The sequence below is a fragment of the Nyctereutes procyonoides genome, unplaced genomic scaffold, assembly GCF_905146905.1.
Source record: "Nyctereutes procyonoides isolate TBG_1078 unplaced genomic scaffold, NYPRO_anot_genome, whole genome shotgun sequence".
Lineage (NCBI taxonomy): Eukaryota > Metazoa > Chordata > Mammalia > Carnivora > Canidae > Nyctereutes > Nyctereutes procyonoides.
This window is the reverse complement of record NW_026575142.1, coordinates 55,702,258-55,713,026: the sequence shown is the minus strand read 5'-3', so window position 1 is coordinate 55,713,026 and position 10,769 is coordinate 55,702,258.

The following is a 10,769-nucleotide window of genomic DNA, read 5'->3' as shown; positions in this document are numbered from 1 at the left end:
GGTCAGTCTCCCTGCTCAGGAGGGAGTCTGCTTCCTCTTCCTCTGCCTCTCCCCCTGCTCGTGTTCTCACTCTCACGTGTTCTCTTTCTCTCTTTCTCTCTGTGTCAAATAAGTAAATAAGATTTTTTTAGAAGAAAGAAAGAAAGAAAGAAAGAAAGAAAGAAAGAAAGAAAGAAAGAAAGAAAGAAAGAAAGAAAGAAAGAAAGAAAGAAAGAAAGAAAGATTGATTCTAAAATCCTTCTTCTCACTCGGGTTCCAAAATGTTACTAACTTACAAACTCTTCACCCACCTTCCCACAGACAGTAAAGACTTGATAAATAATAAGTAACACCTGAGTATTAGACTCCAGTAGTTCATTTTATGATATTAGAATCATGGATGTTGAAGGCAGGCAGGCCTAAGGTGAGGTGTCACCTTGGGCAAATCTTTCTCTAAGCTTCAATTTCCTCATCCATAAAATGTGGAAAATAATAGCTTCAACCTTACAGTGTTGAAAGGATTAAATGAGATCATGTGAGTCAAGTACTTAGTATAGCGGCTGACAGGAAGCACTCAAAATATTTAGTTATATTAATAGTACCATCAACAATTATTCTGGCAATGCTCTCTTCGATTGAAAAACTGTCAGACACGTACATTGAAAGGAAAGATACAAAATAACCTGCTGAGAGAGAACAACAGAAAACCTCCAATTGATAGCAGGAACTCTGTCCTGGTCAGCTCATAATCGGCCGTGCATACCATAGTACTTGGTACTTTTGTACAGCCTTGGGGATATTGGACCTATTTTTATTATTGCCTATGGGATGGCTAGCAGAATCTATCATGTCTAGCAGTCAATGGTCATAGAGTTGAAAAGAGTCCTGGAGATTAAGAACATCCTCTATCTTTTTTTTTAAGATTTTATTTATTTACTTGAGAGAGAGCATGAGCATGAGCAGGGGGTAGGAGACAGAGGAAGAGGGTGAAGGAGAAGAAGACCCTCCAATGAGCAGGAAGTCCAACATGGGCTCGATCCCAGAACCCTGAGATCATGACCCAAGCCAAAGGCAGATGCTCAACTGACTGAGCCACTCAGGTGCCCCTCATCTGTATCTTATATATATTGAAAGTAAGGCCTAGGAAGAGGGAGCAATATGACCAAGGTCATCCAGGATTTTAGTAAAAGAACTAGAACCGGAAAATGACTTCTGATTCCCAAGACAGAACTCCTCCTCCTCTGCGATACTGTTAGTAGATACCAAGGAATTCATCAGTGTGTGACGTCTTTGGCGTTTCTGAGCTCTATTCTATAAGGGTAAGTACATGTGTAGCCTTCCCTCATATTTGCTAGAAGCACTGAGAGAGATGCTTGCTATCCTTTCTCCCCCTAGTTATTTCCAGACTTTCTACTGGTCACCCTTTTAAATCATATCACTTGTTTGAATCGGACCTCTTTGAATGCAGGTGACAGGAAATCAATTTGAACGAATTAAGGCAAAGGGCAATTATCTGAAAGACTGCTAAGTGTCTCCTAGAACTGAAGGAAGTTTTGACTTTGGAAAGGAAAGAAACTTCCGGGGTTCACGAACCTTCTGCCTAGAGTCTGGCTGTTAATGCAGCGTGACTTCAAAGGCGACCAGTCTCTCTCTCTTTTGTTCTTAGTTTTAAATGAGAGACACAGAGTTGGACAGAGAGACAGACAGAGAGGGAATAGACGGGTACAGCTTAGGTCCAGTGTCTACCCTTGGACCAATGCCATTATAAGAATTGGAAGGTTACCCATTGTGCAGCTCTGCTAGAGACCTCCCTCCCCTGGGCATGAAGGGCTCTATCTGGAAAATAGGGCATCATTGTGAGCAAAGAAGCTACCCTAAGAGATGTATATTATATTTCACTTGTGCTCCCCCAAGTAGATTGTGAATGTGTGGAAGATGTGGACTGTGGCGATTTCATCTTTATAAAGTATTTTCACTTTCCTCGCCCTGTGTGTACTAAACTTCCAATGAATATCAGTGGATTTGAATGCATTAGATCTGCAGTTTCTCTTGATTCAGGCTTACCAGGCCAAGCTGAGAGTGTTGCGGTATCCAATGACAAATAGGAGGCCTCCACCATGTTTTTGGTCACATGGAAAAATCTCAAACACAAGTCATATATCCCGGCTCCAAGGAAAGCTATCCTGACCATGTTTCCCTCTCCAGCTTCTTGTAAGGATAGAGCCCTTCTTTCTTAGGCAACCTTCCTACTGGAAATGTCTCTTCTTGACAGCCTGGCGCTTCCCCACAGCTCTGTCTTCTGTGGTTGAAATGGAGCCCTGCTGTGCTCAGGTCATTAGGGTTCTCATCTTGCCTCTTCATATGACAGATATCAAGAGGACATGTTCTCTTCTCCTGAGAAAAAGCCCCAATTAAATATGCTCATTAAAGCCCTGTGATTCTCCTGCTTTCTTCAAAATGCATAACAAAAATGAATCACTTTCTGCTGACCTGAAGCCTGGCCAGGGAGTGCTTGGCCCAGGCCGAGGTGTGGGCTGACTGCCAGAACCTTGTGGGATGTACAAGGCAGTTTTCACTGTCAAATGCCAGACTTTCGCTGCTGCCCCTCCAGCTGGTTATCAGATGCTGGCAGGCGACTGCAGGAAGAACCCCGAACAAAATATCACAGTTTACTCAGAATCAAAAGAGTGATAACAAATTAAGGTGAAATTGAGTTCAAATCTGCCCAATTCAGGCCTTAATTGGTCACATCCACCATTCCTGGCTTTTTAATTATAGGCTATGATGCAGTGTGGTAGTTAGGAAGGCACAAGACAGGAAGTCAAAACAACTGAGTTTGCCCATGGGCCCTGCCACGAGCTAGTTGTATAATCTTTCAGCCTCAGGTACTTCATATGAAGAGAAAATTGTGCTGATACCTTGCAGTTCACAGATTTATTTTAAGTTATGATCCCAACAAACTTTATTTACTCCTGATACAATCACCATTTGTTAATATTTAGAAAATTTTTTTCTCTGTATCGCACACTATTATGTGCCTAATGGCTATGTTTACATTCACTTAATCCTTATAACAATCATTTGAAGAAATTTAGCAATATTATTTTCCTAGCTTACAGATGAAGGAGGTGAGATTTAATGAGTTAAATAACCGGCTCAAGGTTACATCAGCCAGAGCTTTGGAACCCATATTTTTCACTGCTGTGATCCCCCAATAAAGTCTCAGAGACCAGAACCAATGTGGTGATGCTAAGCTTCCTTATTGGCCTCTTTCTGCCCTAAACACTTGGTTTCTGGTCCTGAGTACATGAGTTGATCCTCTTCAAATTGGTTCACTATTTCTGCACTAACTGATCACTTTCGAAGACTCTGTCTTAGGTAAAAATCAGCTCATCTCTACCTTCTAAAAACCACCAAAGCATAGCTAGTCTGCATTTGCTCTGATCTCCATAAATTCACCACTTATAATTCTCATTTGGCACTGAATGTGTTGCCTCATTAAGTCATTACTTTTATTATTATCATTTATCTCTTGATCTTCTTTTGCTACTTATGTCCTGTCTCACCAATCACATTGAATACCTTTAGCATGAGGACATGGATTGTAATTTTTTAAATTCCTCTTAGCCCCTGGCACAATGTTTTATGCCAATCAGTAAGTATCAAGAGGTTCAGTATAACTTCTTCCCCAGCTTCAGCCTGAGCCATATTCCTCAGTGTCTACATGGCTGTAGGTGTCCTTTTTGGAAACCATGGTATCAGAATTGACAGCCAGAAGTCTGGTGGCTTTCACTGTGCAGAAAGGACCAGGGAAGGGCACCCTGACCTACACCCAAGATGCTATGCCAGCCTCGGTATGTTACTTGTGTCAGAGCTTTACCATGTCTGCACACTTCCATGTGTCTTATGGGAACAAGGCTAGCTTTTCTGGGGACATCAGCCAAGAAAAAACAGCTGGCAAATGTGGAAAAGATGGTACCAGGCACCTGGCCCACTTAGATCAGCTTTCTGTGCCAGCTTCACATTTTGCATCAAGGCCTACCTTGAAAATATAGAGTGACTATATATTCTCTCCTCTCCAAAAGCTGATCTGTCGGTGCCAGTTTCATAATAGTCATCTGTTGGGCTGTCTGTGGACAGCACCTGCAGCTCAAACAGCCAAATCCAGCGGTTGCAAGATCTTGGCACTCCTAGAGTATAATGCCAATGCCAAGAGCTGAGGAGTTGATGAGTGTCCAAATTATCTTGTCACCTCCTCTTTGAGGTTCCAACACCCTAGTGCTGAAGGAAAGCGGACAAGTTTTCCAGGTGAATTGTATTCTTGTATTTTACAAACATCAAGTATTTCCGCAAACAGGAGAGATACAAAAGGATGCGGTAAATTATGAAGAGCTCAATAATTTTCAGGAAGGATGTTGTCCTTTTTATTGCTTCCACAATACTGATTTATCAACGACCTTCAATGCACTTTTAGTAGCCAGCTGCTTCCCAGTTTCATTGACAAGGTGAGATAAACCAACTTCGGCAACAGCAAAAAGAGAAGGTACTAGCTATGGTTTTTAAATTGTACTCCTTCTAAGACTGCCTTGAAGGAGGTGCTGAGCAGAGAGGATTCTGAACAGGGGAAATGGTAACAACAGGGGCAAATATAAAACACTTTTATTAATATTTAAACCTCTGTAAAGATAATTGATGTTTTAAAGCAAAAAGAATAACAACAAACTGTAAGGTTTATAGTATATGTGGAAGTTAAATGTATGGCAATGAGAGCACAAAGTCCAAGAGAAAAGTTATAATGTTATATTCTTATAACATTAGAATATTTGATGTGAGGTGGTATAATAATAATTTAAGATAGACTGGAAGAAGTTCAAATGAATACAATAAACATGAAAGCAGCCATTAAAATAAAACAATTATAGCTAATTTGCCAATAAAAAAATAAGAAAACAAAATCTTCTAAAAAATTATCATGTAGTCCAAAAGAATGAGGAAAAATAAGAGAAGAGGAACAAACAACAGAAAGGACAATGTTGATAATCATATTAAATGTAAATGATTGAAACATCCCAGTTGAAAGCAGAAATTGTCTGGATTATAAAACCAAAACATAACTATATGCTGCCTACAAGAAACCAGTTTAAATATAAATATAAAACAGGTTAAAAGTGAGAGCATGGAAAAATATGTACAATGCTAACAATATTTTTTGTTAAGTTTTTTTATTTTAATCCTGGTATAGTGAACATACAGTGTACGATGCTAACATTAAATGAAGGGGAAAAATGCTGGAGTGGCTTGATTAATAGCAGACTAGGAACATTGTAGGGGAAAGAATATTATCAAGGACAAAAAGGATCATTTTGTAATGATAAATCGATCAATTTATAAGTCGAAATAAACACCCTAAATGTTTACACATGTTTAACAGAGCCAAAAACCCATAGAACTGAAAGAATAAATAAACCCACAATTATAGCTTACGACCGAAACTTCCTCTCTCAGTAATTTCTAGAACAAGAAGACAAAAAAAATCAGCAAAGTGTACAAGGCTTGGAAAACACAATTGATCAATTTTACTTGATATTTATAGAATACTCCACCAAAAACAGTAGAATATGCATTCTCCTTACATGCAAATGAAGCATTTGCCAGAATAAACCACCATATTTTGGTTATGATCAAAGTTCCAATAAACGTAAAGGGGGTTAAGTTATAGGATGTATGTTCTCTAACTGCACTGTAATGGAATTAGGAATCAATGACATAAAACTCCAGAAACACCTCCAAATATTTAGAAATACATTTCCAAATAGCCCATGGACCAAAGAAGAAATAAAACTGGAGGTTATAAGTTGTTCTGAACTAAGAAAATGAAAACACAGTATTTCAAAACGGATGAGATACAGGTAAAGCAGTACTTAAAGGGAAATCTATAGTGCTGAAAAACTGTAATAGCAAAAAAAAAAAAGTCTCAAATCAATTACCTCAATTCCCATCTTAAAAATTGGAAAAAGAAGAGCATATAAAACCCAAAGTAAACAGAATGAAGAAAATAAGGATCAGAATAGAAATCAATTTAAAATAAGAAAACAGAAACAATAAATTCAAGGAAATCAAAGGTGGTTCTTTAAAATGGCCAATAAAATTGACAAACCTCTAGCAAGTCCAATCAGAGGAAAGGATAGATACTAATACCCGGGATGAGAAACATAACAATATCTACAGGTTATGATCAACTGTATTAAATGATGACAAGGGAATATTATGAACAACTTTATGTCAATAAATTCAACAACTCAGATGATACAAATAAGAACAACAACAAAAAATAAATAAAAATAAACATAAAAAAATAAAAAATAATAATAATAAAAAGAACAACAACAAAAAAACCTGAATAGCTCTATATCCATTGAAGAAATAGAATTTATAGTGAAAACCTGGGGCCACAGAAAACTTCAGGCACAGCAGTCTTCACTGAAAAGTTCTATAAGGTATTTAAAAAAATAATGCCAGTCTTATATAAACTCTTTCAGAAAACTTCCCAATCCATTTTATAAGGACAGCATTTAGTAGTCTGATACCAAAACCGGGTGAAGCCATTTTAACTAAAGAAAAACATAGACTTATATTCCTCCTTAACATAATACTTAAAAATTCTAAATATGACTTTAAGAAGTTGAATGTAAGTACATATCAAAAGGATAATACATTATGATCAACTGAGATTTAGCCCAGAAATGGAGGGAAGTGTAACATTTAAAAATCAAATTCATATGAATAGATTTTTTTAAAATGTCATTATCTTAATAGATACACGAAAACACATTTGATAAGAGCCAACATCCACTCCTGATAAAAATTCTGAGCAGGGATTCCTGGGTGGCGCAGCGGTTTGGCGCCTGCCTTTGGCCCAGGGCGCGATCCTGGAGACCCGGGATCGAATCCCACATCGGGCTCCCGGTGCATGGAGCCTGCTTCTCCCTCTGCCTGTGTCTCTGCCTCTCTCTCTCTCTCTGTGACTATCATAAATAAATAAAAATTTAAAAAAAAGACTTTAATAAAAAAAAAAATTCTGAGCAAAAAAAAAAAAAAAATTCTGAGCAAAGGTAGAAGGAATCTTCCTCAACCTGATAAAGGGTATCTACAGAAAATACATAGCTTTGAAAAGTTTCAAGCTACAAGATCATAATATAAAAATAAAGTATACTTCAACATGCTAGATATAAACAATAGGAAATTGAAATATAAAGAAACAATGACACAAGCAAAGTATTAATATTTATGAAATACTTAAGGATATATGTAACAAAAGGTGTCCAAGAGATATACCCTGCAAAGTATAGGTAAGAGACATAAAAAGAGGCACAAATAAATGGAGTTCTCTCCTATGTTCATGGACTAGAAGTCTCAATACTGTTAAGATGTTAATTCTTCCCAAATTGATCCATAAATTACAAGCAATTTCAATTAATAACCCAGTGAGATTTTTTTAAATATTATTTATTATTTATTTATTTATTTATTTATTTATTTATTTATGATAGACATACAGAGAGAAAGAGAGAGGCAGAGACACAGGAGGAGGGAGAAGCAGGCTCCATGCCGGGAGCCCGATGTGGGACTCGATCCCGAGACTCCAGGTTGGCGCCCTGGGCCAAAGGCAGGCGCTAAACCACTGAGCCACCCAGGGATCCCCCCCAGTGCGATTTTTAAAAAGAAATTGACTAGCAGACTCACATGAAAATGCAAAGGAATTCTGAGAAACTTTAAGAAAAAATAAAGTTGGAGAACTCATACTACCTGACTTCAAAGTGTATCATAGTTTCAGGAATCAAGACAACACAGCAGCAGCACAAAGATAAATAGAACAGCATGGCACAATAAGGAGTTCAGATAGATAGATAGATAGATAGATAGATAGATAGATATAGCTATGATATAGATAGATATTATAATATTATAAGAAAACAAAATCTTCTAAAAAATTATCTATCTATATATCCCACACGTATATGGCAATTGATTTTTTTACATAGAAGAAAAAGTAACTCAGGGGAGAAAGGATAGTCTCTGACAAGTAGTACAGGAAAATGGAATACCCACAGGTTAAAAAAAAAAGTGAACTTTGATCCATACCTCACAACATATACAAAAATAGACTTCAAAATGAACTTTACTTAAAACTATAAAACTTCCAGAGAAAATCATAGAAGAAAATTTTTGTGGCCTTGAATGCGGCAAAGATTTCTTAGAGCATGATATGGAGGATCTGTAACTTTTTTTATAAAGTCACCTAATCAAAATTTAAAAATTGCACTCTAAAAGATACTCCGAAATGAAGAAACAAACTATGGAGAAGGATAAAAAATACTTGCAAATCACATATCTGATTGCTGATTTGTATCCGGATTAAAGAAATCTCAAAATTAAAAAAAAACACCTAATTTTTAATTTTTTTAATTTTTTTTTAAGATGTTTATTTATTTATTCATGAGAAACACACAGAGAGAAAGAGGCACAGACAGAGGCAGAGGGAGAAGCAGGCTCCATGCAGGGAGCCTGACATGGGACTCGATCCTGGCTCCCCAGGATCACACCCTGGGTCGAAGTCCGCGCTAAACCGCTGAGCCACCTGGGCTGCCCCACGACCTAATTTTTTTAAAGGGCAAATTATTTAAATAGACATTTTATGAAAGAAGACATAAGAATGTAAAATAAGCACACAAAAAAAGTTCAACATCATTAGTTATTAGAGAATTGCAAATTAAACCCACAGTAATATTACTATAAATCTATTAAAATGGCTAAATTTTAAAAATTGAACCTACCAAATATTGGCAAAGATGTAAGGTAATGAACTTTCACATACTGCTGTCAGAATGTAAAATGATGTAACAAATTTGGAAACAAAGGTACAGTAAACATACTCCTACCTTCTGACCTCGCCATTTCACTTCAAGATATTTACCCCAAATAAATGAAAACACAAAGGTTTGTATGCAACTTTTCCCAACAACTTTATTTGTATTAGACCAAAGTTGAATTATCCATACAATGGATTATATTGTATAATCCATTCTACAAAAAAAGAAAATTATTGATAATGCAAAAACATGGATGAATCTCAAAATATGCTCCGAGACATAAGCCAGTGTAAAAAGAGTACATACTACATGATTCCATTTACATAAAATGCAATTCTAGGAAAAGTTACCTAATTTGTAGAGAGAAAGCAGATCAGTGGTTTCCTATGGATGAGTATGGGGGCCAGGGTGGGGCAAAAGGGATGAAATCACAAAGGAACATGAAGATAATTTAGGAGGAAGGAGTGTTCGCTTGCTTGATTTGGTGATCATTTCATGGGTGTATACACATGTCTAAACTTGTCAAATTATCCACTTCAGGAGCACCTGGGAGGCTCAGTGGTTGAGCATCTGCCTTTGGCTCAGGTCATGATCCTAGGGTCCTGGGATGGAGTCCTGCAGGGAGCCTGCTTCTCCCTCTGTCTGTCTCTGCCTCTGTGTGTGTGTGTGTCTCATGAATAAATAAATAAAATCTTTTTTAAAAAAGTGATCCACTTCAGATTTGTGCAGTTTATCAAATATTATTTTTACTCCTATAAATACATACATACATACTTATGTAAATATCAGAGCAAGTTGGAAATTTATGGAATAGATCAATCAAATATCAGGGATGTCATAGGTAAGTACTAACACAAAATAAAACTCACAAGACTTTCAATTTTACTTTCCCAACTAAGCCACTAGTTTCTGTTGTTTTCAGGTCACCTGTTTGTATCTGGAATTGTAAGTGTTACTCATTACTAAGAAAATTTATTTCTTGAATGATACTCCCTCTTTATAGTAATGACAGACAATAATAATAGGAAAAATATTTCTGAGAAATTTTCTCAACCGGGCATGAAATAAATTCTAATGTTTTCCAATTGCCCGTGTGCATGTATTGACATCCACCCTTGCCTGAGAATGAGATGGGGAACTGCCAAACCAGCCCTGCCTCGGCAGCTGAAAAGGCTGCCCCAGATGAAGAAGTACCCTGGTCAATTGGCAATCCCGGCAAGTCCAGGGGGTGGTGGCTGTATTCGCTGGTTTGGAAGACTGGAATAAAGAAATCCATAGAAGTCCTTGGACTTTCCTGACGTCACTTTACATGCATCGAGAACTAAATTCATATCCCCAATTCCACAGCCAAATCCAGGGCCATGTCAGAGTCTACTCGAGTCACCACTGTAGGGAGTGAGAGGAAGTGTAAGCCATGGCATTTCCCATCTAACTAGCTCAGGCCAGTAACACCCTGCAAACCATGGATTAAATAGAAAGACCATGTCTCAAGGCTTGCGACCCTGGGCTAGTCCTCTGCCACCTTCCTGCCTCCATGTCCCCTTTTCCTTGGTGCACCACACTCACTATGCTCCAGGCATGCCATCCACATTCCCTCAATGCACCAAGCTCTTCCTTGCCTTGGTGGCTTGGAACATGGTTTCCTCTGTCTGGAACAGTTTCTCCTTCACGTAAGTGACCCCTTCTTCTCTTTCAAGTCACCTCCTCAGAGGAGCCTTCCTAGGGAAGTCCATTCCCCACTCCCTCCCACGTGGCTCCTAGTTAGTGTCCAGCATAGGCCTTGCTTCTTTCCTAGCAGCCCACCACAGTCTGTAGTTACCACTGACAATTTATTTGCTTACTGTCTTCCTACAGCACATCAACTTTTTGCTGGGTATATGCATATGAGATCAAACATTTTTCAGTTGTGGTGAGATAAGC